This window comes from Rhinatrema bivittatum, chromosome 9 (genome assembly GCF_901001135.1).
Source record: "Rhinatrema bivittatum chromosome 9, aRhiBiv1.1, whole genome shotgun sequence".
NCBI classification, from domain to species: domain Eukaryota; kingdom Metazoa; phylum Chordata; class Amphibia; order Gymnophiona; family Rhinatrematidae; genus Rhinatrema; species Rhinatrema bivittatum.
Window position 1 is genome coordinate 172,515,215 of NC_042623.1, and position 27,506 is coordinate 172,542,720.

The window sequence follows — 27,506 nt, forward strand, 5'->3', positions numbered from 1 at the left end:
GGTATATGAAACAGACATAAAATGCAATAAAAACACAAGAAATACTCTAAAAGAATACCTAAATTATGGGAGTTCATTCAGCTTTCACTATCTACAATCAGTATCCAGTATGCCATTCAGACACATGGTCCCATCCCCATCCCTCATTCCTAGCCAATTAATCAATCAGAATCCAGAAACCCTGCAAACCATACAAGCTTAACATACAAAACAGATTTTAAAATTAAAAAGGAACCATATTTTCAATTTCTCTCTTAAGGGGACATAATATATTTCAGTGTGAGTCCACAATTGTAAGAACAATTTAGAATTTCTGGGAAGAGTCATGCTTTAAATTTCTTTCAAAAGAAAGATTTTTTTTTTCAATCTGAGCTCCAAGAGCATAAGGCATAGGGGCGGCAGTTGAAAATGCCCTTGTTCTGCATTGTGCCTGTCGCATATACCTCATTTTAGGAACCTCCAATAAAGCTGCCTGACTGGACCTGAGGACTCTTCCTGTTACATGCTAACTGATTTTCTCCCTTAAATAGCCTTGCAAAATTCTAGTACAATATGAGTGCAAACAACCTAACTGTAGATATCTCATTAAAGAGGGAAAATAGGGTTTCACCAGAGTTACTCAACAGGTTCAGAGGTTCTGTCACCTTCTAAAGCAACGGTGCCCCAAGTCGCATCCCTCTTCTGATGCCTGGGCCTGAGGAACTGAGTAATGAAGATTTGCAGGGATCTCTCTGTGAACTTACTATTTCCGGTCTACAGGTTTCAGGAGCCAACTCCAAGGATGGAAACGCTCCCCTGGTTGCAACAAATATTTCATTGTCTAAAGGTACGCAGGATTCAAAGTTAACAGATGATTTTCTAAGAATATCTACAACACCTAGCAAAGTTACTCTTTTAAATGATCTGGGAAGCAATGGTGGACATTAAAAAAGCTCTTGTTGCCAATTAGATTTGTCCTCAGTGCAGCACACTGTTATCCATACGGAATTGCAGGTGTTTTTTCAGAGAACTTCCATGCAAAAGGAGGAAAGTAGATTCTTTGGAGGAACGAAGTAGCTCCCAAGTGCTACCAGTGTGGCTTTGCTAAAACATAATATTCTTTTGGCAGAGGAAGAGCGAGAACATGGAAAATACCCTTAAATATAAAAACTTTCCAAAAATTGAAACTATATCAGGCATTCAGATTTTGAAGAAGTATATGGTAGAATGCTGACAAATATCTAAAGATACCCCCCCCTCATATAATGAAAGCCTATGTCATCCCTATCAGAACTTCGTCACCTGCAGAGAATTATTTCACAAATCAAAGATTTTTAAATTCAGTGCAGGAATCTGATAATTCAATTGTCATCAAAGAAAAATCTATCCTTCTTTGGGGTTTTGCACTTGTAATAAAGTGTATTGGGAACATTTCCTTTCAGAAATTACACACAAGATTTTTAGGTCTGAAAATCTGACTTTTGCCTGACAAATTTCATGCTACTCAAGAAAGAAGAAAGAAGTCCTTAATCTTAAAGGCAAACAACTAATTTAGGTGCTGAGTTTGTACCAAGATATCCAGCTAAGTGCAAGATAAAATTCAAGGACCGCTCATATCTTTTTGGGGCCCAGATAAGATTTTTTTCATTTATACTACCTGATGCTTGTGAGGAAGATCTTAATTTTTAAAATCTTTGTGATCTTCTTCAATCATCTCTCTTCCTTTATTGGGGACTTCTATTTCATTTTTTATATACTATTTCATATAAAAACTTATACATTTTAAAAAAGAAAAAAAATCATTTACTCTAGATTTATTTTATAAGCCAGTTGATTGTCGGACTCGATACAATTTGCACATACATAAATTACCTTTATACAGTCAATAAGAAAATAAAAACATCATTAAAGAATGCTATGCATGTTTCATAAATTACACATATGCACACCGTCTTCTTCCAGCCTTATAGCTGGGACAGAAAACTGATTCTAAATGTGAGATGCCCTGTTTTGTAGCCTTACCATCATAAGACAAATATATGTAAAAGGCCTACATCCAGTTCTGTAATATTATAAAAATGCTATTTCTAAAATATCTAGCTCAATTTTACTATATTATTTTTTTATTTTATTTAGATTTTTGTATTCTGCTTTTTGGTACTTCAAAGTGTACATCAAAGCAAGAAAACCTACTTAAAAACAATCTACATATTCAGAATGAACATTTTACAGTAAAAATAATTTATTGTTTTTCCAATTAAATACATTTCAAAATGTAAGTTATTTCACTTTAAAATATTTAAAAAATAATCAATCCAGTTCAAACAACCTAGCACTATTTTAATCTTTCAGCATTCAATGTATTCCATTCCATCGTGGGAGACAGCATGCATAGCTTATGCAGTAACTTACCATGATAATAAAGATTAATGCTTAAATGTTCACATAAATTGAAAAGATAATTTGGGATTCTGTTAATAAACAAGAATCAAAATGCAATTCATGTGCTTCTCCACACAAGACAGAAGGCTATTTTCCTGTCTCTGGATGCTGATTTCAATATGCTTTTTCTTTAACCTTTGTGAAAAGAAACTGCAGATGTTAACTGGCAGCTAACAAGCACGGCTTCTACACTACTATTTCAACATTGAAACTCCATAAGACTACATAAAGACATCCATAATTTAAAAAGAAATTAAATCCTGTGCATTTGTGCCGTCCTGTGGTATCAAAGTGTAACCTCTTTAATGAACTTAATTTTCCAGGAAGCAAGGCCCAACGCACCAAGGCGGGGAGCTTCCAAGCTAATGGCATAAAACCTGTCCTCTTTAGTGGCCTGTCTCCTATGCTGTCCCTGTCATGACGTTATCAATATTTGTGCGACTTCTTTTCCCCTGTGCTGAAAGCAGACCTAATTCAATTATAGGTCTCAAAACTGATAAAATGGTCCTGAAGTGGAAAATGGGAAGAGATTATTGGCAAATGAATAAAGATTTGTATCGAACAAACACACTGGAGTAGAGCAGGTTCTTTTTTTTTTTTTTTTTAATCATTCCCTGTCTTAAGTCTTCTGGGAACTGTGAGTTTCCCTTCCCCTCATGCAGCACATCGATTTCTGAATTAGACTGCAATATTAAATAATTAATATACTTGCCATGATTGATGTTTTGCATTAGTTGAATATTAGGTTATCAATCAAAATCCACTTGGTTTAATGTAATAATATTGAAAAAGTGTCATGGGCTGTTCATCCAATTTGTAGTTGAGGCAGCACAGATAGTAATATTGGTGTAACATGAAGCTTTAAAGCAGGAAATGCAGTGGTTGTACATACATAAGGCAGACATTATGAAACTAACTAGGACAAGGCTGAGGTTGCCCTAAATAAACCTTGTGGCACCTGTCAATTTGAATCCAAACCACTTTGCAGCAGCAGAATGCTACATATCAATCACAGACACAATCCATGCAGGGGTTACTACTGTAATGAAAACAATTTTCTCTTTGAGTCTCAGAAACCAAATCCTTCAGTTAATGAAGGCACTAGAGTAAAAGGCACACTCAAAATAATGTTAATAAAACTCCCTAGTTTTGCTGCAATGCACTTGAAAATGACCTAGCACATCCAAATTCACTAAACATATTAAGAAGCTTCTGTCATTTTGCACTTATAGCAAAAATTCCTTTATCTGAAAGGCCTGTACTAACAAGCCTGATTTTTTTCATTACATTACCATTAGGGGCTCCATGAGAAGGTTCTGATATACTTAAGAGGGTTGACAACGACATTTCAGCCATTGTATAATAGAGTTAAAAGAGGTCACTTTCTTTTTTCTAATTACTCTGAAAACTGTTTTATAGCTTTGCAACAAGAGCCTTCTTTCCACTACAAAAACTATCATTCTGTCCTTTCAAAAACAAAAATGAATGCAACCCTTACTGTAAATATTTTTCTTTATATCATTGCTCATTTTTAGTATTCTCCTAATCTCTGAAGATGGGGGTACCCTTCCTAGTATGAATTTCCCTTTGGTTATTGGACTTAGATTTGTTTAGAAGTTTCTTCAAAGATTTTATTTTTTAAAATATATAAATTACTGTCACTACAATATTTTATCGCTTGGTGAGTTAAACATTGAGCTGCAAGTCACAAAAATGTCCCATTATCTGCTTTTAACTTTAAAACTGACATTTTATCTTCACCCAATTTTGTGGGAATGTAGGAGATTCTCTGCTATATAAGTCTTAATAAGACAATAGGTGGATCCTAATCCTTGTATAGAACACTGTTTCAAGACAAAGGTCAAGGAAAATAAGTACTCTAGTTGAACAAAACATGGACGAAGGCCATGAGGAAGCAGTAATAAATCAAGAAGTCTATTAGACAATCACAGGTACTCAATTATAGAGTGCGCCAAACAATAATATACAAAACTGCAATGGTTGAAGATTTAGGTGTATATAGACTGCAACTAAAGTTCGATTGTTTTAATAGTTATTTCAGACATGTTTAAATGTTATGTGCAGACTATGTAATCACAAAGCAATTAATTCACAGCAAAATAAAATAAAATAGCCTAAGCTGAGTACTTCAATATAATTCTACTTAAAAAGTGCATATTCATTTTCTTCAATTATTAATTACAAAATTGTAATAAAACATCAATACTGGATACCATAACCTAATAGCGCAGAGAAAAATATGTAGATTCTATTTTATTTTTTACTAACTTTTTTCAGTGGATAACTTAAGTTTTAACTCTATTATTTCCTTCAGTATTATGTATTGGAATGTAAAAGGAAAAGTGTAATATATAACATAAAAAAAAAACAAAAACAAAACAGAAAAAGCATAAAGCTTATATAGATGAATCTGAATTATATCAGATTCTACATATTTCTAGAAAAGTACAAGAAAGGTGTTATTTGCATTTTAAAAGCTAATACAACATGTTATGTAGCAACCCATTTAAGAGTACAATACAAGACAGAGTACTAAATAGGGTACGTTTAATGTATTACTTCTGCTAAAGTCAATATTAGCAAATTGGAAATGTCTAGCATATCATTCATATCAAGGGACTCATATGGCTCCAATACTGATCTCTCAATCCCATGCTGACATCATTATTGACTAATTCTGAAGACTACATTTATGTCCTTAGTTACTAAATTTCTCTGCCTTGTGGCTAGAATTCCAGGTAGTGTACAATTAATCAGAGCTAGGGTTGTAAATGAATTGTCATTAGTAGTCAAATTTCAAATAACTGAATTAGTATGCTGTATTATTTCCAAAACTGACAGGACTGGGATGAATGCTCTTAGACTTTCTATCTAATAATCTTAGTTTTAAAATATAAAGCCAGTCATAAGAATAAAATATCTGATAAAGGCCTTTAATTATGTGTATGTGTACATACATAGGGTGATTAAAGATCCTGTTGGACCTTTTCTGACAAAGCAAAATTAATGGAGATTGGGTAAAGCAAAATTACTAAACTATAATTGTTTCAGTATTTATGGTGGAAAAAAAGGTGATGGAAGATAACAAAGACAATAAAGTCAAACAAAGTGAATTATGCTTGCATAACTGAAAAATGTGTAAAGAAAGAACCTGACCATGTAAAATGAAAAACACATTGGGACAGGATGGAATTCATCCAAGGATACTACGGAAAATGAATAAACAGTCTTTACAATTACATTAATGAATACTCCAGGAATCAATTAGGGTAATCCAAGGCCCTATCAACTGTTTACATCAACCCAGGAACTTCCTGATCTATTCCTTCTCTTTTCCCAGCTTCCCCTGCAGATTATGCTAAGATTAAAGTACAGTGAACAATTGATGCAACATCCTGTCCCCCTCCCTTCCCCTCTAATGAACAATAAGGGTTCATCCTAATTAAGAATGTCTAGAGGACATATTAATTGAATGGGCCATTGAGGGCAACCTTAAAGAACAAGATCGGACCTTATGGTCCCCTCCATACAACAGCTGTTCAGTTCTTTCTTGGCAATTTGTCTTCACTAATAAGAACTAAATATCCCACCTTTGGAATTGAGCAAGTTTTCCTGTTCCATCAAGTACAAAATCCATCCACTAATTTTGACAATATTTCCATTTTATTGTCAACTCAGCCTGCTGAAGATTTTTCTGAGATTCTGATAAAGGGACTCTCTGCTCTGATAGACCTGTAAGCCTTTGTACAATGAGGAAATGCACTGGGGTAAGTGGCTGTAGATCACCAGTGTCATCATACATAAGTCAGTGATCTGGAGTTAACTACAATTTTTACTTCTGTAAGAATGGTGAAAATCTATTCAAATGAAAAGGATGCCTTCCCCGATATTTTCCTTAATCATATTTTTACTGTATGCACCATCCTTTCCCAGAATACTCCCCACCAGGCACCTCTTTCTATGGATGAATTTTCAAATGATGTCCTTTTTGGTGAAGAATTCCTTCAGCTCCTCAGTGCTGAGCATTTTCCATAATTCCTTTGTCTCTGCCTACTTTTTTAAAGGTTTTTGCATTGTCAGAATAGAATACCTTGTATAGTCTTTTGTCTCACTACAAACCTTCTTACGGTCAGTAAGACCTTTACTGTGATCTGGTTTGAAATAACATCTAAATGAACTTTTCTGGTGACTGCACAGGTACACAATGCAGTGTACATTTTTTCCCCTGAGCTATTACCCTTTGTGTAGAATGGTTCAGTGAAATCAATAGTAGGAATTCAAATGGTGGACTCTGTGATATGATCCTTAGGCAGAGAGCCTGGTACCTCCCTTCTAGATTTCGCCTTAAATCTCTTACAAATCAGACATTTCTGTATAATATGTCTTACTAACTGCCTTTCATACCCCTGAACCTCTCTCTGAGTTGAGCTACAGCACAACATACACCCATGTACATTACACCTTCTTGTATTGAAACTGCACATAGAGCTCAGTAAATGAGTGTCTCACAGGTAGAATCCAGGGATGCTGCTCTATGATTCAACTATACATGTGGCTGCAAGCATACCACCATACTTATCCAAAAATGCGTTCAAATCCTTAATCTTAAGAGTTCTTGGCTATTGTACATCAGTATTTGCTTTAAGTTGTTTGAATTATGTTATTAAACTCATTCTTGGGCAATTAATATTGCTGTAATATTGCAACTAATATTGCTTAGCCATAGAAATCTCCTCCACTGTTAGGCTCCTTTTTAGGCTCCAAATACTGTACACGGTGCACAAACCTCTGAATCCAGGCAGTAATTAATACACAGTGCAGTACTCAGCCTGTGGCATTTCGATAATTCCAACAATGGCTGTACTACCTGGTCATTGCAACTGATTTATACTGTCACCCAACTGTTTGTCTTTAACTCAACATCTCTCCTTCTTGAGATGTCGTTGTGGGTGGGTAGGCTTCTTGGTCACTCACTTCTGTCTAGGGTCAACCACACTGGTCTATACCACCAGCTGGTATACTCTTTAAGCACAATTATTCCTTGTTCTCTACTGTGGTTATCTGCTGGATTTTACCTTCTGTTGCAACATAATTATGTTGATAGTTCACTGAGAGACTGAATTTCGCTGTGCTTGTTTGCTACAAAAGGTTTCCAATTATTTGCCACACTTTGAATCCTGTGTAGCACTATCATAACATCTGCCCACAAACATGTTTGCATAGATGGTATTTGTAAAGGTATTAATAAATGCTTCAAGAGTCTGGCTTCAATTAATGCTCCTAACTCTTCCAAGCGAGACACGGTTACTCTTTTTCATGGTGTTACATGGAAGTCGGAGGCCAATAACATGATATACTCTACTTTTCAGTACTGGTGGAGTGTAGATAAGCCATTGCTCCACAGGCTCTCTCACTAGCATCTCAGAATACATGGAGCTCAGAAGATGGATCAGTTTTCACTGTTTATTTCAGAAAAATATCTCAGGATTGCAAGATTCTGGAGATCTAGAAGTGCCATGCATCACAGATTCCACTTCTCAGATAAGATGGAGAGCACCTTATCATCTCACTTGATGCCATATTACCAGATTCCTTGAAAGAGATATTTTATTCTCACAATGAAGGGTGAGAGGAACCCTACTGGATCAAAGATTCTAGATGTAGAACACAGCATTTAGTGTTTCTCCGGCATTCCATAAACTCTGAAAGTGCTTTCAGCTCAAATAAATTTAAATGGTCCAGTTTTCCATGTCAGGCATAAAAGCTTCCATAATGCTCCACAATTTTTCACTACCATGATTCGGACAGTTTTCTTCTCTTGCCAGCATTGGGCAACTCATCCCAGTTTGCCACCCACTTACATAGCTCTATTCCTGCCATCAGCAAAATCTCCTTTTCTTCTCTGGATAACTGTTGTCTCTTCAACGCTGTGGGCTCCACTAACAAGATTATCCACATGAAGATATTCATTTAGGATTTGAGCATTTTGAAGATACACCTTGCCTTGTTACTTTAGATGATGCTTGATGATTGCTGTTAAAAGAACGGGACTAGGTGATGATCCTATGAAAACCCTAGTCATTACATAAAATGCAGCTTTGTCTCTTTGTTCAGATGTGGGGGTCCATACATTCATAGAAACATAGAAATGACGGCAGAAGAAGACCGAATGGCCCATCCAGTCTGCCCAGCAAGCTTCACACATTTTTTCTCTCATACTTATCTGTTTCTCTTAGCTCTTTGTTCTATTCCCCTTCCACCCCCACCATTAATGTAGAGAGCAGTGATGGAGGTGCATCCAAGTGAAATATCAAGCTTGATTAGTTAGGGGTAGTAGGGGTAGTAACCGCCGCAATAAGCAAGCTACACCCATGCTTATTTGTTTTACCTAGACTATGTTGTACAGCCCTTGTTGGTTGTTTTTTCTTCTCCCCTGCCGTTGAAGCAGGGAGCTATGCTGGATATGCGTGAAGTATCAGGTTTTTTTTTTCTCCCCTGCCGTTGAAGCAGAGAGCCATGCTGGATATGCATTGAAAGTGAAGAATCAGGCACATTTGGTTTGGGGTAGTAACCGCCGTAACAAGCCAGCTACTCCTCGCTTTGTGATTGCGAATCCTTTTTTTCTTCACCCCTGTCGTTGAAGCTATGCAGGATATGCGTGAAGCATCAGTTTTTTTGTTTGTTTTTTTTTTCCCTGCTGTTGAAGCAGAGAGCTATGCTGGAAATGCGTGATGTATCAGTCTTTCTCCCATGCCGTTGAAGCAGAGAGCCATGCTGGATATGCATGGAAAGTGAAGTATCAGGCACATTTGGTTTGGGGTAGTAACCGCCGTAACAAGCCAGCTACTCCCCGCTTTGTGAGTGCGAACCCTTTTTTTCTTCTCCCTTGCCTTTGAAGCAGAGAGCTCTGCTGGATGTGTGAAGTATCAGTTATTCTTCTCCCCTGTCGTTGAAGCAGAGAGCTATGCTGTATATGCATTGAAAGTGAAGTATCAGGCATATTTGGTTTGGGGTAGTAACCGCCGTAACAAGCCAGCTACTCCCCTCTTTGTGAGTGCAAATCCTTTTTTCCATTTCCTCTTGCTGTTGAAGCTTAGAGCGATGTTGGAGTCACAGTAAGCATGTGTATGTTTATTGAATAAGGGTATTGTGTCCAGGCAGTAGCCATCATTCTGGCGAGTCACCCACTCTTCATTGGCGGCCTCTTGACTTTATGGATCCACAGTGTTTATCCCACGCCCCTTTGAAGTCTTTCACAGTTCTGGTCTTCACCACTTCCTCCGGAAGGGCATTCCAGGCATCCACCACCCTCTCCGTGAAGAAATACTTCCTGACATTGGTTCTGAATCTTCCTCCCTGGAGCCTCAAATCGTGACCCCTGGTTCTGCTGATTTTTTTCCTATGGAAAAGGTTTGTCGTTGTTTTTGGATCATTAAAACCTTTCAAGTATCTGAAAGTCTGTATCATAAACATTTCACTGCATCTCAGTTCTCTTCTGTTAGATGCGTCTGTAGAAAAGCTTTCTTAATGTCTGACATTATTGCTATTCAATGTATCTAAAACTTGATCAACATCTTCAGCAAATATGGATTCAGATTTGGTCCAGACAGACATTCATTCATTCAGTGAAAACTGATCCTCCTCATGTGAGGATGCATCAAAGATTACCCTCAACTTGGTAGTAGTCTTGTTTTCTCTTATTATTGCATGATAAGGCAGGTAATACACTACACCTCTGTCATCTCCACTAAAGTCCCTTGCTACATCAATATCCTCTGTCATTCCCTCCTGAATGTATTTCTTGATGACACTGTTGTATTGCTGTACAGAGAGAAATCTGAGGAGAACTTTCTTATTAGATTAGATTTCCATGGCTCTAACATCTGTGAAATTAGAAATCATGCTTGACACTTACACTGAAATTATAATGTCCATACAAAAATAGTTTACTATTCAACCAAGGCTTCCCCCAGCCTTTCCATTCTGCCTGGCACAACCCTCCAATAAATGCTTCCATTACAAAGGACCATCGTTTAAGACTCCTGTTTCTGCATCTCTCAACAGTCAGAGAGCTGTATTACCATCTCTTGCAGTTTCTAGTGTAAAGCCTCTTCTTGAACCTTCATATTGCAGTACAGATTTTTTGGCATTTCTAGAGATTCTAATGCAATGCTTTTCTGTGCATCCTGGAGATTTCTTAGGATAAATCTGTTTCTTTTGGTCATTACCGGAGGTCCAAAAGTATTAAGACTATGAAAATATTCTCCCAAACGAAGATCCTCTGACTGCCTCCAACATGTAAGCAATACACCATTTGTTCACTCTGGGGCCCTTTGCCCATGCTTATACATATAGAGGTAAATTTTCAAAGGTACGCACGGGCATCCATGTGCGTGCGCTACCCAGTGTGCGCACATGGACGCCCAATTTTATAACATATGCGAGCATGTTATAAAATCAGGGGCAGCGCGCGCAAGGGGGTACACACTAGTGCATCTTGCGCATGCTGACGCCTGAGGCCTTCCCTTCCCCCTAATCTAACTTCCCACCCCTTCCCCTAACCCCTTTCAATTCCTTTAACTTATCTTTTGCGCCTGCTCCGGGCAGATGCAATTTGCGCGCGCCGGCAGCCTGCCGGCACACGATCCTCCATCACAGCAGCAAATGGCCACTGTGCCAGAGGCCTCTGGCCCCGCCCCCTCTCCTTTTTTGAAGCCTCGGGACTTAGACGCATCCCGGGGCTTTATGCGCGTTGCCGGGCCTTTATAAAATAGGCCCAGCATGCGCAGGGCTTTAAAAATCCAGCTCATAGCATAGTAACATAGTAATGATGACAGAAAAGGACCAAAATGGTCCATCCAGTCTGCCCAGCAAGCTTCTTATGGTAGTTTCTGCTGTGCTGTGCAATTTACCCCATGTTTTTCTTTTACTGGATGATGAGCCTTTTTGAAAATTCAGACAGTGCTGCTTGAGGTACTTTGCTTATGGACTTGGCCGTACAAGCAGTCCTGTGATTTTTCCCTTACGTCTGTGTATCAGTACATAAAAGTCAGGGCTGGTGTGGATTGTTGTCTGAATCCAATACCTCTTTCTTCCCCTCCCCCGTCATCAAAGCAGAGAGTGAAGTTGCTCGAGGCTTAATGGTTAACGGTAATAATCCCATGCCTTATGTTAAGGGTAATAACTGCCACTCTGTGCAGGATATCCCCATGCTTATCAGTTTCCCAGACCATAAAAGTCAGGGCCTTGTTAGTTGTTGTCTGAATCCAATTCCCTTTTTCCCCCTTCCATTGAAGCGGAGAGCAATGCTGCAGTTGCATCAAAACATCAAGTCTTATTAGTTAAGGGTAGTAATCCCCATGACTTCTGTTAAGGGTAGTAACCGCCGCACCAGCAGGTTATGCTCATGTACTCTTTTCTTCCTTTCCATCCTCTAGCCCAGTGGTTCTCAATAGGTGTGTCAGGACACACTAGTGTGTCGTGAGGTCACGGAAGGTGTATCACAGACCCAGCAGAAGGCTGCTCTTTCCTCATCAGTCTGGACAGGAGTTGGCTGATTTCTCCTTTATTGGGTATGAGAGGAAGCTGCTCTTGCTTTCTTCTCCTCTTTCTGGCCCAGAGGGAGATTATTCCCTTCTCTTTCACCCAGATCAGGGCGAGATGTCACCAACTCCTGTTCATATGGGCCCATGCAGGACACCAACTTTATCTTCCTCTACCTGGCCTGGCTGTGAGGCTGTTGATGCTCTCTTCACCCCATGTGGCCTGGACATGAAAGCAGAAGCATAAGGGTGAACGGTGGTTGCTTTGTAGATCTGCTGCTGTTTGCCTTCTCATCTTCCTCTCCTCAATGCTTCTTGCTCTCATCTGCTGCTGGTAAAGCGGGAGGGGGACTCTGGATTGGACTGAAGGCTTATGCTGCCAGGAGGAGGGGGAAATGTGCTGGGCAGGAAAGCCTTGGGAGATAGGGAGTCAGGAGTCTGCTGGATAGGATGGGGTGGGGGAAAGAAGGTTAAAGTTGCTGGGTAGGGAGAGGTAAAGGAAGGAGGGGCTGAGGGCTGCTAGGAAAGGGAGGAGATGGAAATGGAGAGAGAGATGGAGGTGTGTGGGGCCTGCTGGGTTAGGGGAGAAGGTCAGGGGATGCTGAGCAGGAAGGGTTGAGAAAGAGGAGGTCAGAGGTATGCTGGGTAGGGCAGGGGAAAGGAAAGGGCAGGGAGAGTTGAGCAGGGGAGAGAGGCGGCACAGGGAAGAGGATGCATAGGTGGGGGGTGTCAGAAATGTTGGACAGGGATATGAGCATGTGAAGGTACGACTGAGTAGTTGGGAGGCGGTGGGGCATGAAGAGGGAGTGACAGGGTACAAAGCCATAATATGTCAGTTTTGAGAATATGCATTTCTTCTGTGTTTGAGCTTTGCTTAGTGTAGGAGAAAGCAGAGTTGCTTACCTGTAACAGGTGTTCTCACAGGACAGCAGGATGTTAGTCTTCACATATGGGTGACGTCAGTGGACGGAGCCCTGTCACAGAAAACCTTTCTGTCAAAGCTTTGACTGACACTGGCACACTGAGTATGCTCAGCCTGCAATTATCCCTGTGACCACAGGTGTCTCCCCTCAGTCTCGTGTATAGCAAAAAGCGCAAGTGAAAAATAAAATAATAAAACATATGTAGACCCAACTCCGCGGGGTGGCGGGTGGGTTTCGTGAGGACTAACATCCTGCTGTCCTGTGAGAACACCTGTTATAGGTAAGTAACTCTGCTTTCTCACAGGACAACCAGGATGGTAGTCCTCACATATAGGTGAGTACCGAACTGAGGATGTCCAAGCAGTGCACCAAATGCACCCAAAGACATGCAAAAGACGTGCAAAAGGCGCAATGACGGGGGTGGAATTTGGTAAGGAGGGCATCCTGAAACCCTTAACAGGTTGGTGGAAGGATGTTGGGTAGTTAAACTGAAAAGAAATTGAGTAAAACGGACTGGCCAAACACGGAAGCTTGCCGGCCAGCCTTACCTAAGCAATAATGGGCTGCGAAGGTATGGAGAGAGCTCTAGGTCCCAGCCTTACAAATATCTACAAGCAGCACCGACCGAAGGTGAGCTATTGAGGTTGGCACGGCCCTAACAGAGTGTGCTTACACACGGTGTTGTAGTGAAATGCCTGCTTATTGGTAGGAAAGGGAGATACAGACCACCAATCAGGAGGAAAAGGTCTGTTTGCCCACTGGAACCCGCAGCTTGGCTTTTGCCAAAGAAGGAAAGAGTTACGTGTGATTCCTATGGAGTGTAGTGTGGTCTAGATAGAATGCAAGTGCACTTTTACAGTCCAAGGAGTGGAAAACCCTCTCACCCTGGTGAGAGAGAGGTGTTGGGAAAAAGTGGGCATATTCTGAGAAAAGTGAGATGCTGCATCTACCTCAAGAAGGATATGAGGTTGAGTACGTAAGACCACTCGGTCATGGAGGAATGCAGGGTCGGGTGAATACGTAAAAGTGTGGAACTCACTGACCCTGTTGGCAGAAGTGATGGCTACGAGGGAAAGAAGTTCCCATGCCAGACTCTTAAGTGAGAGGAATGTAAAGGCTCGAATGGGGAACATATGAGTCTTGTAAGCACTAAATGTCTTGTAAGCACAGGTTACCATTCCGTAACCTGTGAAAATAGAGGTGGCTTAATCAGTGGATGACCCATGTAAGCTGACTCGGAAGGGGATGAACCGTTAATCGGGTATCCCCACTCCCAAGTGGTACGCCAAATTGGAACCGAGGTGTACCCATGTGGAGGATGTCAAGGGAGCAGAATCCAAGGGAGTAAGAGAAAAAGAGTGATGTAGAAAAAAAGGGGGTAATACCCTTTTGTATGCACCATGTGGTAAATCATGCCATTTTGAATGGTAAGATTTATGTGTGGAAGGCTGTTGTGACGCTACCAGTACCTGAAAACATTAGTGAATCCATGATATGAGACTGACCCGTGAGAAGGCGAATTGGTTACTGGTGTGACAGATTGAGAAGTATGGGAAAGCATACTGGTCTCGGCCAGAACGTGGGTCTTAGAACAGTAAACCCCATCCCAGTGCAGCATAATAAGAGTGCTGGCTATGAGAGGCGTCGAAAGCGACACATATAAGAGGCCTTTGTTGCAGCAAAGGCGTCCATGGGAACGCATTCCGAGACATGTGTAGGGAATAGAATCTGTCCACTGTATGGTTCGATTCAGACACAGAGGGCAAGGTCGGTTGACCTCAGCGCTAGAAGATGTTTCTCGCTACACATGTAGTCAGAGCCCATTCGAGAGGATGGAAACATCTATGAAGAAGGTCTGCTAGTGCATTCAGTAAGTCTGTTAGATAAGTGGCCCGGAGATGCATGTAGTGTGCAAGGGCCAAAGGCTAGAGCTGCGCAGCTTCCTAGCAGAGCAGCTAAGAGGTTGTGCGTGCTTGTATGTTAGAAATACTACATTGTCACTATGCTGACTGTCTGTCTGCAGAAAGGTTTGTTGCAGAGGCAGTATTGTAAGGCATAAAGGCATAACTCATGGCTCGAAGTTCCAGGAACTTGATATGAAACTCTGCATGGAGCAGAATAGACGCATATTCGGTTGTGAAGATGTGGATTTGAACTCTTCAACCCTAAGTAAATGCGACCATGAGCAGGACCAGCCAAGGATTTGGTTATAGATTGGTAATATGGATCAGGGACGAAAGCGGTTGAACAGCTTAGATCCAATGATAATTGAAAATTCTATTGAATCTTACTCATAGCGAATCTGGATATATAAGTAAAGTGGATAGTGAAAAAATCCCGTGGCCCAGCAATGAAAGAATTGAGGGGCTGAGGTTATGTTGCATGCGCGCAGAGATATGTAGGAATTTGTCAGAATGTCTGCGTGGTTGTTGGATAAAAGTTCGTTGCGACTGTAGTGTCCAGAACTGTTCTATATGGGATTTATGGTAGTTAAACAGCAATCCCAGGTAGTAGATTTATAGTGAGTTGTGGAGAAGATAGAGCTCCTTGCTTGGATTAACTGTTGTTAGGCAGCTGTCCATGCAAGGAAAAGCGTGAATAATGTTTTACTCCATGGAGAAACAGCAGTCACTGCTAGTGATTTGATGAAATCGGCGTACGTATTGATGGAATCGATGTAGCATCAAAGAATCGAAGACACATCGGCATCAGCGAAATCAATACTGGCATCGACGGAATCGATGGCAGCATCGATAGAAACGAAGTGGGCATCAATGGATTGGACACGGGTGTCGATAACATCGGTGGAATGGACACGGGCGCCGATGGCATGGATAAAATCGACACTGCCATCGACATGAGCATCGATGGCATCAACATGGGCGTCGACGGCATCAACGCGGGCGTCGACGGCATCAACAGAATCGATGTGGGCATAGTTGGAATTCAAGGAGAAATCAGTGCCATGGATGTGAACATCGATGGCACTGAAAGAATCGATGCGGAGAACAATGGCATCGATGGACCGAGGGGGGGAGGGACAGCGATGGCTGCAATCGAGGCAGGACGGCATGGATGGAGGTACCGACGGCAGCGATGGGGGCATCGACCGCACGAAGGTACCCAGGGAATCGATGGAGGCATGGATTCGACAGCGGCCCTGGCGGCAACGGTAACCGTGGATGTCCCTATCCCACTAGCCCTAATAACCAGGCGGAGGGTCGCAGGAAGACTCTCGCAGGCTCTGAGGGGCTGAGGATGAAAACATAGGGAGAGGGAAAGCTGCAATTCAGTTGGTAGGCTGGGGAAACCGTTAGTGAGGTGACAGGAACCAACCGAAAAACAGGGCATAATACTCACCGAGAGTCGATTAAATGTATGCGAAGGGAAACCTGTGTAGGGAAAAATTATTTGTGAAGTAAAATTTTAAGTGTTTACGTGTGGAAAAGTTGTGCAAATTTCTCACAGAGCTCCTGATCGCGATGCTAACTGCAGAGCAGAAAAAAGAAGACTGAGGGGAGACACCTGTGGTCACAGGGATAATTGCAGGCTGAGCATGCTCAGTGCACTCAGTGTGCCAATGTCAGTCAAAGTTTTATAGAAACTTTGACAGAAAAGTTTTCCGTGACAGGGCTCTGTCCACTGACGTCACCTATATGTGAAGACTATTATCCTGCTTGTCCTGTGAGAAAATATATTTCTGTTCCTAGTTCTCCAGTTTTCACCTGCATGCAGAAGGTCTTCTTGGGGTTTCCATTAAAGTTTTTGTTTCATTTCTAATTTGTGGTATTTTATTCTATATTAGGTGAAAGTAGGGCTGTCTGTATTCTAAATGCGTGTGCCTGAGACGAGGTACTTTACTAGCAAGTAAGGATTTGTATCAGTCTTATTTGTTGTATTTTCTCAATATAATATTGCACTGGTGGTAAACTGATGCCTTTTCATCGGTAGGGCTACTGCCATTTCGTTTCTTGTAGTTAGTGCTGCTGCAGTATGGCAGTTTTGACAGACATGTACAGAGTGGGTTTGGGGTGGTTTTTTTTCCAGGTTTTGTATTATTTTACAATGCAACTGGTAGTAGAGGGAGTTTTTGATGCTGTTATTGAGAAGACACCAGAATCAGAATATCTTTTTTGTATGGTGAACTGTACAGGAAAATGTCTTAGTTCTGCTCTGCACTCATTGTTAGGAAGCGAGGGATTCCTAAGGATGCAGTGTATATGTTCATATTTAGTCCCATGATGGAAATGTGTTCAGTGTGTCATGCATATGAGTGTCATCTCTCAGGTGTGTCCTGATAGAAAAAAGGTTGAGAGCCACTGCTCTAGCCTTTAGGGATCCACAGTTTTTATCCCATGCCCCTCTGAATTCTTTGACTATTTTTTGTCTTCACCACCTCCTCTGGAAGGGAATTCCAGGCATTCAACACTCTCTCTGTGAAGAAATATTTCCTAACGTTGGTTATGAGTCATCCCCCTGGAGTTTCATTTTGTGAGCCCTAGGTCTACTGATTTCTTTCCAATGGAAAAGGTTCAAAGTTTGTGTATCATTAAACCTTTCAGATATCTGAAGGTCTTTATCATATATCCCCTACACCCACTCTCTTTCAGGGTATCAATATTTAGATCCTTCAGCCATTCCTCCTGATACCTACCCCCACACCATTTTGGTAGCGATTCCCTAGACTGCCTCCACCCTGTCTTTATCCTTTTTGAGATATGGTCTCCAGAACTGAACGCAGTACTTCAGGTGAGATCTCACCAAGGACCTGCACAGGAGCATCATCACCTCCTTTTTCATACTGGTTATTCCTCTCTCTATGCAGCCAGCATTCTTCTGGCTTTACTTAGTACCTTGTTACATTGCTTTGCCCAAGGTCCCTCTCTTGGTCCCAGCTGCCAAATCTTCAACAACTCTTCAAGCTTTCTTAAATCACTTTTCATTCTCTCTGCTCCTTCAGACATGTCCACTCTGATGCAGATCTAAGTATTGACTGCAAATAGAAAAACTTTACATTTTATCCCTTCTACAATGTCACTCACAAAGATATTGATCACAACCCGTCCCAACACCAATGTCTATGGCATTCCACTTAACACGGTTCTCTCTCCAAAGTAGGTTGTCTCCTATCAGTCAACCAGTTTGTAATTCATGCCACCACCTTGGCACTCACTTCCAAGCTTTTCATTTTATTCACATGTCTCCTAGGCAGGACCATATCAAAAGCTTAGCTGAAATCCAAGTAGATCACATTGAGTGCTCTTCCTTGATCCAATTCTCTAGTCACTGATATGGTTTTGAGGTGCTGGAGTGGATTCTTAGGTACTGTGGTGATGGTACCACCCACGGGGAGGAACCCCGAGGGGAACCATAGTACTAGTCTAGACTCGAGACACGCAAACACAGAGATTTGTCTTTTATTATACAGCTGACACCACCAGAGGTGGCAGTAGTGAGGTGATCCAGAGGTAGCAGTCCAGGGGCCCTCGGCAGAGGAGACCCGTCTCGCAATCAGGCGCGATGCAGTATTTAAATTAGGTCTGGTGGTAGAAACGGGCAAAAGGAGGCGCTAGGGACTAGCGTGTCCCTAGCGCCTCCTTTTGGCCCGGAGCGGTGGCTGTCAGCGGGTTTGACAGCCGACGCTCAATTTTGCCGGCGTCGGTTCTCAAGCATGCTGACAGCTACGGGCTCGGAAACCGGATGCCGGCAAAATTGAGCGTCCAGTTTTCGACCCGACAGCTGCCGGCCGACTTCAAATTTTATTTTTTTTTTACCCTTCGGGACCTCCGACTTAATATCACCATGATATTAAGTCGGAATCGCGCGGACATACCATCAACATGCATTTGCATGTTGAAGGCGCTATTAGGTTCGGTAGGTTGGACGCGCGTTTTCCGCCCCTTACTGAATAAAGGGTAAGGGAAAACGCGCGTCCAATGTACTGTATCAGCCTGCATGATAGTATAGGGAGTGCAGGATGCAGGTTCCCAGTGCTGATCTGTAGATGAGACAGACTGACAATAGATTACTCACTAAGTTGGTAGCTGTATAGATGGAGATCCCAGCAGGCAGAAGTAGTTGAATACTGGCATGAGGCAGGGAGAACAGGCCCTTGAGGAGCGAGTACCTGATCCCTGGAGGCACCTGAAGGAAAGCAAAGGGCCCCCGAAGAGCAGGTACCCAGGTTAGAGAATTACCCCAAAGGGTAGAAAGAGCTTCCAGCGGCAGCAGGGAAGCGGCAGAGTAGCTTAGACTGGACAAGTCCAATCTAATCCTTGCTAACTCGATTTGTTAGCAAATGAAGGGCAGGTTAAATACCCGGAAGGCATGACGTCACTCGAGGGGGCCGCCCCCGAGGTTCCCGCCATGACATGGATAAAGATGTGGGTGGCGTGCGCACCCTAGGAGGCCCTCAGGAGAAACATGGCGTATTGCCTTGCCATTGCCGTTCCGGGGACGCCAGAGAGAGCGGCATGCAGAAGCGGCGGTAGCCATCTTCCCAAGGCTAGCGGGGAGAGCAGAGAGAAAGGTGAGGCACAGAGGCCGAAGCCGTCTGAGACCAACGGACGCAACAGTCACCCAATGAAAAAAATCAATCAGATTTGTCTAACAGGACATTCCCCTGGTGAATCCATGTTATCTAGAATCCAGCAACCCATCCGATTGTAGATAGTTCACTATCCTTTCCTTCAGCAGCATCTCCATTAATTTTCCCACCACCAAGTTGAGGCTAACCGGCCTGTAGTTTACAGCCTCCTCTCTGCTAAAACTCTTGTGAAGCTGGACCTCCACCTCTCTTCTCCAATCCTGTGGCACCAATCCCATTTCCAGAAATCTATAGAGCAGGTTCTTCAGCAGACCCGCCAGCAAATCTCTGAACTCCAACAGTATCTGGGGTGTACCTCATCCAGCTCCATGGCCTTGTCTACTTTTGGTTTGCCTAGCTCTTCCCATTCATTCTGGTCTGTAAATGGAGTTTTGTCTACCCCACCCCATCTACAGTCTTCTCAACCAGCAATGGTCCTTTCTCCAGGGCCTTCTTTAGTAAATACCGAACTGAAGTATTTGTTTAATATTTCTGCCATTTCTTCATCTCTCTCCACATTCTGCTCATCGTCACCTTTCAATTGTACTATACCACTTCTGGCCTCTCTTCTTTCTCTGATATATCAGAAAAATTGTTACCTCGCTTTACCTCTTTGGCAATCCTTTCTTCCGCAATCCTTATTTCTTTCTTCATCTCTCTCAGTTTTAACAAATATTCATCCCTGTGTTCCCTTTTTTGGGATTCTTTATACTTCTTGAACACTGTTCTTTTTGCCTTTATTTTCTCAGCCACCTGCTTTGAGAACCAGATCAGTTTCTTTTTCCTTTTACTCATTTCCTTTTCTAACATATAGATTTATTGCCTTTGTAATAGCTCCTTTTAATTTGGCCCACTGTTATTCCACCTCACCCATTTTCTCCATTTCTTCCTCCAGGTACATCCCTGGGTATATTGCTACATGTCTGGGCAGCATGTAGCAATATAGTTAGGGCTTCTGATTTTAGGTATTTATATATTGTACATTTAGGTGTTATTTTCCAAATAATTATACAAAACACCAACCTTTCCTTTTAAGCCTTTCCCTTCTCTCTTCTACTGTCAGTTCCTTACAAATCACTGGTGCTGTGATTTATCTTATCATAAACTATGCCGGAAGTCTTTGAGTTTACTGTGTGGAGAACAAGAGCAGAAGGGACACTGAGTTTCTTTGCTTCTAGTGTAAGCTTGGTCCTTTTTAGTGTTAATGCTCTGTATCCATGAGGGCACCTTCCAATTTGGTTAAGCGTAGTGCTTTCTCTCTTTCTACTTTCTTCTGTTAGAATTTTATAAAGATTGGTACCTTCCACTCATCTTCTTCATCCTGTTGTCAGCTAAATAGTGCAATGTTGTCAGGAATTAGTTTCAGCAAATAGGACACAAAAAGCCTCCATAACTGTCAAAGATTAGGCCCATGGGGCATCTGGTCCTGGAACAGAGCAGAAGGGGAACTACTTTAGATCTAATTCTCAGTGGAATGCAGGACCTGGAGCAAGCAGTAAAGGTGGTGAAGTCTCTTGTCAATAATTATTATAATGCAATCAAATGAGACAAACTCACCAGGAGGAGGATATCAAGTAAAACTACTGTAGTAGCATTTAATTTGAAAAAGGAAAAGAACAAGAAAATAAAGACCTGTTAGAAAAAAAAACTAAAAGGTGTGGTTACAAGAATTAAAAGTTTGCATGAGGCGTAGGATACATAATGGCCAACAAAAATAATGTTCCCAATTGGACCTGGAAAATGCCCAACACTGCCAGTGTTTCAGCAACTACTCTGCCTGCAATGTTGGGCGCTCTCCTGGTCCAATTGGGAGTGTTATTTTTGTTGGTCATTACACATCCTTGGAACCATCTAAATTAAGTGGTTATTTATTGCCATGATCTTTAATATCATTTAAACTCCCCCTTGGGGCTGGGCTTTTAATTGCAATACATAAAAGACTAAAAATTGTTGTGGCTTTGATTGATTTTTAAGTGGTAGATGATTTGTGAATATAAGTCAAATATTTTCAATTTCAACACACTATAAAAAGTGGTACTACATTTTGAAGTTAAGCATCCAGTTTACAATACCACTTACTATAAATATCAGATGCTTAACTTTTGATTTTCTCCACTTTTTTGAGGTTTTTAAAATATATTTATGGGAATATTTGTTTGCCCCTTAACTTGATAGGACTTTCTAAAAATTCCATATTGGAAGCCCAGAGAAAATATATTTCATACATTAGAAAAGGATAATAGAGGTCCAAACGACTGCCAGCACAGACAGATGGCAAGTTGTTTCTTTTCCAAGCTGAAAAATCCTAGTTCTCCGAGTCTTGTATCAAACTTCATCTTTTGTGCCCTTATCTGTACGTTTCTTAGGCATACCTTGTCTATTCAGAGATGGGAGTTACTAGAACTGCACATAGAGGCCCATATTCAGTGGGCTGCTGAGTGGTAAAGTTACTCAGGTAACTCTATACGGATATTCAATGGCACTTAGATAATATTGCCGCTGATTATAACCACCTCAAATTACATGGGTAACATTAGAACAGTGATTTCTCTGACTGAACTTACCTAGCTAAATTTTATCTGGATAGCCCTGAATATCGACCAGGATACATTTTTACTATGCCACTGGAATGGCCCCCAATCCTATCTATTTTTGTCTGGCTAAATTTTGCCCACGTAAAGCAAGTTTGCTTATAAATGTTTTCTTCAGATAACAGAATGAATTAGTCCTTACATTTGGGTGATGTCATCCAGCGGCACTGAACAGTCTCATCTCTCCAAGCTAGTAGAGCTTTCAACTCTACTAACTATGTGCAGGAGTTCCCACATAGGCATTGCCTAGTGAGCTTTCTCAGTCTGCATCAGAGTTACTTGTAGTTATGTAGTCAATTCTCCAGGGAGGCAGAAGGGCAGGCATTCCATGGCTAGTTCAGCTTGCTATCTACAGAATACACGTCTTTTTTCCTGACTTAGGATCGCAAGTAAGGTGGGAGGGCAGCTGGCTCCCTGCACCCCTAAACCTGCTTACAACCTCTGGAGCCTTTTTAAATATTAGGGTTCCATGGGTCACCTTCCAGTCTTTAGATACAGCGGATGATATGAATATTAGGTTACAATTTACTTGTAATAGGTCTGAAATTTCATTTTTTAGTTCCGTCTGAACCCTGCGGTGTATACCATCTGGTCCAGGTTGGTCAATCTAGCCTACTAAATCTTCCAGGTTCTCCGTGATTTGGTTCAGTTCATCTGAATCATCACCCTTGAAAACTATCTCTGGAACAGATATCTCCCCAACCTTCTGATCAGTAAACACTGAAGCAAACAATTCATTTAGAAAGTGGGTACTTACTCGAGATACAGCTGACTCCCACAGAAAACTGCTATAGGCACGGCACACAAAAAAAATCAGGAGTCCCAGGAAGCCCTTAAAACCTCTCAGGACTATATTTCCCAGGGAGCCTAACCTTTGGGAGGACCCCTGGGAGCAAATACAGGAAGCAACCAGGCAGGAGGGGGCGTAGCCAGGACCTCCTGGAGGTAGCCTAGGTGATTTTATTTGTTTATTTATTTATTTTATTCTTTTTCTGTACCGACGTTCATGACAAGTCATATCACATCGGTTTACATCGAACATGGGTGGATTACATCGAACAAGGGGTAATAACATGGCCAATAAAATTGGTAATGACCAGGGTGAGATTCCTTGCACAGGAAATAAGATGTGAACAACATGGGTAAAACATGAGCGAGATTCATAGGAACAAAGGATAAAACAAGTTAACATATCTTAAGCAGGGAAGAGAGACTGGGAGAAGGAAACCAGAGCTGGGGGTACCTGGGTTGGGGTACCAGGGTTAGGGTACCGAGGGTACCAGGGTTGAGAAGAAGGAGAGTGGGGGGGGGGGGGGGGAGGGGGGGGGGAAGCCAAGTCTTGAGGATACACAGCTAGAGGAACCATGGTAACAGATGATATACTTAAGTGAGGGTTGACAGAGAGGGTTGTCAGGGAGGAAGGAAAGGAGGGAGAAAGGAGGAACACAGGGATGGTATTAATGATTACAACATGGTGCTAAAGACCGAGCAGCATCGAGAGTCAGTGAGTATCCTGCAGCCTTTTAAGGAAACGCTTGTTTGAAAAGCCAAGTCTTGAGTTTTTTCTTAAAGGTCAGCGGGCATTGTTCTTGGGGTGGGATAGAGACCCAGATGGAGAAAGGAGATTATAGAGAACAACCAGAGCCAATGGAGGTTGAGTTACCAGCCGAAAGAGAGGACAAGCCTGAGTTGATGGACACTCGAAGTAAACAGGAATGAAGACAGCAGTGTGTGTCTGAAGAACAAGGAGTCAATACCCATAGCCCAGAGTGATAGCGCACATCCCGCTCTACCCCCAGAGGAGGCAGCACTGCCAGTGTGGACTATCTACCTGGACTTGGGGTAAAACATTGATAAGACAGGTGAAGAGAGAATTTGAAATGAAGTTCACCGTAGAGGCAAAAACTCGTAATAAAAACTTTAAAAAATATATCTGAAGCAAGAAACCTGTGAGGGAATCAGTTGGACAGTTAGATGACCGAGGGATTAAAGGGGTTCTTAGGGAAGATAAGGCCATTGCAGAAAGACTAAAGGAATTCTTTGCTTCTGGGTTTACTAATGAGAATATTGGAGAGATACCAGTTCCGGAGATGGTTTTCAAGGGTGATGAGTCAGATGAACTGATCCAAATCACTGTGAATCTGGAAGATGTAGTAGGCCAGATTGACAAACTAAAGAGTAGCAAATCACCTGGACCGAATGGTATGCATCCTAGGGTTCTGAAGGAACTAAAAAATGAAATTTCAGATCTATTAGTTCAAATTTGTAACCTATCATTAAAATCATCCATTGTACCTGAAGACTGGAGGGTGGCCAATGCAACACCAATATTTAAAAAGGGCTCCAGGGGCGATCCGGGAAACTGTAGACCAGTGAGCCTGTCTTCAGTGCCGGGAAAAATAGTGGAAACTATTCTAAAGATCAAAATCACAGAGCATTTAGAAACACATGGTTTAAAGGAACACAGCCAACATAGATTTACCCAAGGGAAGTTTTGCCTCACAAATCTGCTTCATTTTTTTGAAGGGGTGAATAAACATGTGGATAAAGGTGAACTGGTAGTTGTGGTTTATTTGGATTTTCAGAAAGCGTTTTACAAAGACCCTCATGAGAGGCTAAGAAAATTTAAAAGTCATGGGATAGGAGGAGATGTACTTTTGTGGATTGCAAACTGGTTAAAAGACAGGAAACAGTAGGATTAAACGATCTGTTTTCACAGTGGCTAGGGCAATCTCTCACCTTCTCCGCCAGCTTGCCTGCTTTCCTGATGCTACCTCTCTGCACAGTGGGCCGGGCCACCGTGCTTCTATGCAGCCTGGTGGCCGCCGACTCAGACACTCCTCTCTTGCGTGGCTGGAGCCACCCTGGTGCAGCCCTACTGCCGTCCAGCGGCGGGGAGCCGCCCTCAGCCTCCTCCCTCACAGCTCAGAGGCTGCCCTGAAGCCTTCCTCCGTGGCGGCAGGGAGCCACCGACGTTGCCAGGCCTGGCTGTGGTGAGAGGCTTCAGCGCCATTTTTGAATCCTTAGAGAGACCTTAAAGTTTGGTCCGGGGTATACGGAATATATTGGCCTGATTTGAGAGTTACAATTCCCCTGAAGAAGACTGACACCTCAGTTGAAACATGATTCATGTTGGGATGGTTAAAATTAACAGCAATGCACTGTAGCTGCTTGATTGAAAATATTTACGGCTAAGTATTCTATTTTTCTGAATTTGACATTTATAGAACGTTCAGTTTTAAGAAAGGTTGAAAATTTATAAATTCAAAATTTATATGGTTATGGAATTTGTTTGAATAAAGGTAATTGGTGGGTGGACAAATGACATTAAATGATTAAAAAAAGGAAGCTCTGTAAGCTGATAACAGCCTGCGGCCCATTGCGTGGTGAGAGGCTGCAGATTATACTATTTGAGCAACAATCTTTATGATATTGTCATTTGTTGGGTAATTAATTGTTGCACAAAAGTTTTTTGAAAATTGTATGTTGGAAATATTGAGTGGGTTTAGTCTCCTCTCTCCTTTGCTTTGTGATTAATTTGGAGAGGTAGTTGCTTCATTAGTGTTTGATTATGCATAACATTGCTTTACAAGGAACATGGATTAATACATATGGTATTTGGAATATAGATTAAAATATATGGTAATTGTAATGTGATTTAAAAACATATAATATTTGGAAACATATAATATTTAAAAACAGTGGGCTAGAATATAATGTTTATGTTTAACTGTATAAGGTACATACATTAACACATATGATATTGTCCAGTAATATCTTTAACAATTTAGTTATGTTTAAAAGTTATGGTAATCTCCAAACACAACTGGAAAAGACACATTTTAATGAAAGCAGTTTGCATCCCTTCTCTTTGAATTTAAACATAAAAGCTTACAATGAATATCATTAAAATTCAGACTTTAAATGGCATAAAATTATAAACAAAAATTGTCTGTATTCATTTCAAAACTTAGCTGTTTGCGAAAATTCAGACTATTTATAAATTTGGCTTTAGACTTATAACTTAAAAAAGGGATAAACAAGAAAACAGGAGACCAAAACAAATGTCTGTTGAACAGCAATATCTTTTGTGAAAATAATATGGTTTCCTCACCTAATTTATCTTCTTCCATAGTGTGTCTCTCTACTAAAATTATGCCTACTTATTAATCTTCTATTATGCTCATTCACACAAAAGCCCATGGTGGTATCTAATATGCCTGCCTGTTAAGGCAGATCATACTTCATCAAATCTGCTTGCTCAATTCTGCTTCATCACTTGAAACCTATCCCTCCAGGTTTTCTTCCTCACACAACTACTGGTGCTATATTAACTCACAAGCAAAGTGAAAGGAATAATGTTGGAAGCTTATGTCTCATTATGCACCTCTCACACAACAGTGACTTAATTATATTTACACTAGAGTCAATTATGACCTAATTTTATTGCTCTTTTTATAGTTAAAGTTCATACTGAAAGTGTAAAAAATATCTGAAAGCTACAACAACAAAATTAGGTTTTGCTAACCGGCTTCAAAGTGCCACAAATGGTTAGGAAAGAAGCAAATAAACAATCTAATGCAAAAAAAACCAAACAAGTTCAATCATTAAACAAAGCACAATACACCCCTAAAGTAAAAACTCTTTGGACTAGTAATAAAATGTTATAGGTAATGAGAAACATAGGGAGTTTAATTTTATAACAGCCTACGGAGGGCTAAAGTCTGTGAAGCTAATTTTCAAAAGGATGTATGCATGTAAAAATAGTATATATTGTAGCAATTTTCAAAAGTTTATTTACATGTGAAAAACCTTTGGAAAATAAATTTAAATTGTAAAGGAGTTGGGTGTGTAAAAGTATCAGTTTTCAAAGACCCAGTTTTGTGCACATAAATCCTTTTGAAAATTAACCCCTGTGTGTACTTTCTTTAGTCTCAATTACATATGCAAGTCCACTCGGAAAATCTGCAGGTATAAGCATACTCCTATGTGGTCCAAGGGCACACAATTATACCTGCTGGCGAGCATGCACACATTTATACACATATTTTTGAAAATCAAAAGTATGTGCACAACTGGTTTCCCTGCCACCCCCTCCCCTACGAAACACTTCTGTGCAGCGTATGTAAAAGTAAACGTGGAATTCCTTCCACGCATACTTTTATGTGACCAATCCCCTGGAAAATTTTCAAAAACCAATTTATGCACATAAAAATGAGTTTTATGCACATAGATGCTTTTGAAAATTCAGCCCATAAAGAGTCAATATATAGCCCTTTTTGTGAGGATAGGCCATCCTCAGCCCGCTCCAAACAAGTAGGAGTCCTCCCAAAAAAGGAAGTCTGGGTCCTTCCAACAGTCGGCCCTAGAACACAGCCCAATCAGGAGTCACAAGCCTAACATCACACACAGGGCCTGATGT

The 27,506-nt window shown here is 41.2% G+C and overlaps 1 protein-coding gene across 6 annotated transcripts in view; it reads right to left on the bottom strand.

Moving 5' to 3' along the window:
* Positions 1-27,506, bottom strand: part of RSRC1 (arginine and serine rich coiled-coil 1) — a 611,612-nt gene that overhangs the window by 365,993 nt on the left and 218,113 nt on the right. The gene's annotated exons all lie outside the window — the stretch shown is intronic.